This window comes from Panthera uncia (genome assembly GCF_023721935.1).
Source record: "Panthera uncia isolate 11264 chromosome B2 unlocalized genomic scaffold, Puncia_PCG_1.0 HiC_scaffold_24, whole genome shotgun sequence".
NCBI lineage: Eukaryota > Metazoa > Chordata > Mammalia > Carnivora > Felidae > Panthera > Panthera uncia.
In genome coordinates this window covers 32818926-32823249 of record NW_026057580.1, presented here as the reverse complement: position 1 = coordinate 32823249, position 4324 = coordinate 32818926, and the positions used below count along the sequence as shown (strand labels likewise).

The following is a 4324-nucleotide window of genomic DNA, read 5'->3' as shown; positions in this document are numbered from 1 at the left end:
TTAACTTACCAACACCTAGATCAAGAAACAGAAGTCCCCTCTTGCTCTCCTTTGGTATTACCTGCCCCCAACAATAATATTACCTGACTTTTTAAAGTTTAGATTAATTTTGCCTGTTTTTGTTCTTTTAGAAACATACCATACCCTTTAGTATGGATTAATTCAAGCAACATTATGTTTCTGAGTTGCATCCAAACTAATTCATGTAGTTGAAGTGCTAAATTGCTGAATAGAATTCCATTGTGTGAAAATACCACAATTTGTCAATTCTTCTTTATGAGCATTTAGATATTTTCCAGTTTGTAGCCATTAAAAATAGTGCTGTAATGAATATAACAGTTCTTATTCTTAGCTGAACACAGGAATGATTTCTGTTTGACATTCACCCATGAGTGGGATTATTTGGTCTAATCGTATAAGCTAATACACAGGATGGAATTATCAAATCAGGCCCACATGAATTACAGAGATCTTATCCCTTAGCAAACTTTATTAAATAATTTCAATTTGAAAGCAATTGACAATTTCAGAGAGAGCAGAGAGAGGTTTAGGACAACAAGGGTAGTTTCTCAGGACCTGTCTTTGTCCAACATGTGGCTCAAAATAATAGATAAGATCTCTATGTTACATCTGCAAAGTCACTTCACACAGCAGAAGCATTTAAATTGTGAAGCCAGAGAGCTGTGTAGCTTAGGTGAAATTCTCCAGAGGGTCATTTCTTAGATGCCCTGGGTTCTTTTTCTATAGGTAATCCTTAACCAGGACTTCCTGACAAGGGCATTTCAGAGATAAGGTCACTTCTTCCTAGCAAATATCATTAGTCTATTTATCTATAAGTCCATTTATGAAGAAGATTAGACTGGATGACCCAGGAGCCCTTCTCTCAAGGATGTTTTCTTGGTGTAGTGATTGCATGAAAACTCAGTTGTTTTAACTCCTTGCTCTCAGCATAGGCAGCTTTAACAGATACTGCCAGTTTTACAAAGTGGTTGTACTAATCTTCTAACAGTAGTATATGAGCATTATGATTGCTTCACATCCTCACTAACACCTATTTCCCATTGTTTTCCTTTTCTTTTTTTTAATGTTTACTTATTGTTGAGAGAGAGAGAGACACAGAGCACAAGCAGGGGAGGGGTAGAGAGAGAGGGAGACACAGAAACCGAAGCAGGCTCATTCTGAGCTCTCAGCGCAGAGCCTGATGTGGGGCTTTAACCTGCCCACTGTGAGATCTTGACCTGAGCTGAAGTGAGGCACTTAACCAACTGAGCCACCCAGGTGCCCCTGTTTTCCTTTTCTTGATTATGATAGGTGTGTAGTGATATCTCTTTGTGGTTTTAACTTACCTTTCTGTGATGATTGATGAAGTTGAACTCATATCTTCATTGGTTTTTTTGGATATCCTCTTTTGTAAAGTATTTGTTCAGCAATTTTTGCCCATTTTGTACTGGATTTGTGTGTTCTTTTCCTATTGATCTATAAAGGTTTTTATATATTAATGATAGTTTTTTTAAACATTCATCACCACGCATAGTTACAGAATTTAATTTTTTCTTGTGATGAGAACTTTTAAGATTTACTCCCTTAGAGACTTTCAAAAATATGGAATGCTTTATGAATTTGTGTCATCCTTGCACAGGGGTCATGCTAATCTTCTCTGTATTGTTCTAATTTTAGTGTGTGACCGAAATGAGCATGAGGATAGAATTTTTAAGATATACTATAATGAATATCTTTTCCCACTCCATGTGCTGCCTTTGTATTCTTGTTAGTATTTTTTGATGAATAGAAATTCTTAATTTTATCGTCTAGTTTTCCATGTCTTTTTAAAATCTAAAGTGGCCTACTGACATTCCAATTTTCTTCATCCATTAGTCCTAATTTGGGAAATAAAGGACCCAGGGAAACCTGAGTGAAGATGATGCCTTAGAAGGGAAGGAAGAAGAGAACCATAAATGATTTTATGCTAATTTGACCATTTCACACAACCACATAATTTTTATTGTCACATCTTATGTTCTGAAGGGTTAGCCCTGTAGCCTTCTGACAGTTTTGGCATTAGAAGATCTGAGAATGTTTGTTTTTTTGTGGTTCAGCAGTATCTATTTGCTACTTTTGCTTCAAAATATATTGCCCAATCTCTACTTTCCACATCAGATAAACAGAAAGTGTGTGTGTGTGTGTGTGTGTGTGTGTGTGTGTGTTCTACCCAGCACTTTAACCAAGTACATTCCATATCTGCTTTTGTTCCTTAGATACAAGGAATTTTTTTAGTTTTAGAGAAAAATGGACTTTATGACCAAGCTTCCACTTCAGCTCCTTCTAAATGTTTCACTTCTTTGAACAAAGCAAATACCATATGATTTCATTCATGTGTAATTTAAGAAATAATACAGATGAACTTATGGGAGGGGAGAAAAGGAGAAGGAAACAAACCATAAGAGACTCTTAACAGTAGAGAACAAACTGAGGGTTGATGGAGGGAAGTGGGTGGGGGATGGGCCAGATGGGTGATGGGTATTAAGGAGGGCATTGAGCATTGGGTGTTGTACGTAAGTAATGAATCAGTGAATTCTGCTCCTCAAACCAATATTACACTGCATTTTAAATAATTAGAATTTAAATAAAATTTGAAAAGAAAAAAATAAGAATAAATATGTAACTATGTATTTGTTACTGTCAGGTTTTTGGATTAGCCATTCTAATAAGTATGTCGTGATATAGTCATTGTTATTGTATAATTTGTAATTCTCAAATAACAAGTGATGTTAAGTGTATTTGCATGTGCTTATTTGTTATCTGTATATTCTCCATAGTGAGGTGTCCAGATCTCTTGCCCATTTTCTGATTGGGTTTCCTGTATTCTTGCTGTTAAGTGTTGAGTCTTTGTATGTTTTGAATACAAGTCTTTTATCAGATACATATTTTGCCTACATTATCACCCGGTCTAGGGCTTGTCTTCATTCTCTTAGTAGTGTCTTTCTCAGAGCAGACATTTTTAATTTTAATGAAAGGCAACAATTTTCTTTCATGGATATGCTTTTAGATATGCATCTAAAAGTATCTTACCAAGCCTAAGAACACCTAGAATTTCTCCTATGTTTTCTTCTAGATGTTTTAGGATTTTGCACTTTACGTTTAGGTCTATAATCCCTTTTGATATGATTCTTGTGAAAGGTATAAAGACTGTGTCTAAACTGTTCTTCTTTTTTTCAATATGGTATCTAGTTATTCCAGCATTGTTTGTTGAAAAGACTCTCCCTTCTCCATTGAGTTGCCTTTACTTTTCTGTCAAAGATCATTTGACTATATCTGTGTGGGTCTGTTTCTGGGCTATTTTTAAAATAAGTAAAACTGAATATATCGAAAAGTTAAGTAGTCAAATCTTACTTATCCAATGGTTCATTTTACTTATAGATTGTCCGTAGCTCTTTCACATTTTCCTCCAAGTGTCTCTGATTTGGAGCAATGCTCTTAAATAAGACCTACTCAAATGGTTGGGAGTGGGGAAGAAAGAAAAAGAAAAAAAATCCAAGATCCTTTTTCTCTGTTAGAAACATAAGGTGAACAGTGAGGAACGAGGTTGAGATAAAGTGAAGTGTTAGGATTGTGGAAATGAATTATATTCTTTCTCAGGCCCCTATTATCCCTAATTGAGTAGTCTATATAGAAAATAGGAGTGGAAAGAATTTGGTGGATGCTATTAAGGGAAAGACCTTGCAAAGTGTGAGATTCATTCTCTTCACCTTGTGAAATTTTTCACTTCATTCACAGTGGCTAACACAGTTTTCAAAGCCTTTATGTCATATTCATCACCAGAGAAGGCTTGGCCTATTCAATATTTGATAGTCTTAAAGACCTACTTCTGTAATAATTTGCCTTCACTAAAGAAGGGTTATACATTAGTATCTGGGATGTTATATCACAAAATCTTAATTTTTTTCTCCCTGCAGATTAGCAGGTGATATCCTTGGAGTGTCTTTCTGAAGAGCATAGTATAACCTAATTTGGAAGGCAAATAAAATGCCTTTACAAACTTTAATGCTAAATTGGCAATGTACAGTGCTTGACAAAGTATCATTCAGCACATTTTCTAAAAGAACTCTATATGTCAGTTGCCTATTGCTTTTTTCAAATGCCCCCAAATTTAGTGGTTTAAAATCACAATCTTGTATTATCTTTCATTGTTTCTTAAGCCAGGGATTTACTAAGGACTCAACCAGGCAGTTCTCCCTTAGGGTCTCTCCAACAGCTATGGTCATCTCAAAGCATGACTTAAGCTGGAGGATATGCTGTAAGGTGGCTCACTCCAACTGTAAGCTGG

General features: G+C 35.5%; 1 pseudogene; it reads right to left on the bottom strand.

Annotated features, from left to right (window-relative positions):
• Positions 1-1596: 1596 nt before the first annotated feature.
• On the bottom strand, positions 1597-1695 carry LOC125939282 (uncharacterized; annotated as a pseudogene).
• Positions 1696-4324: the final 2629 nt, after the last annotated feature.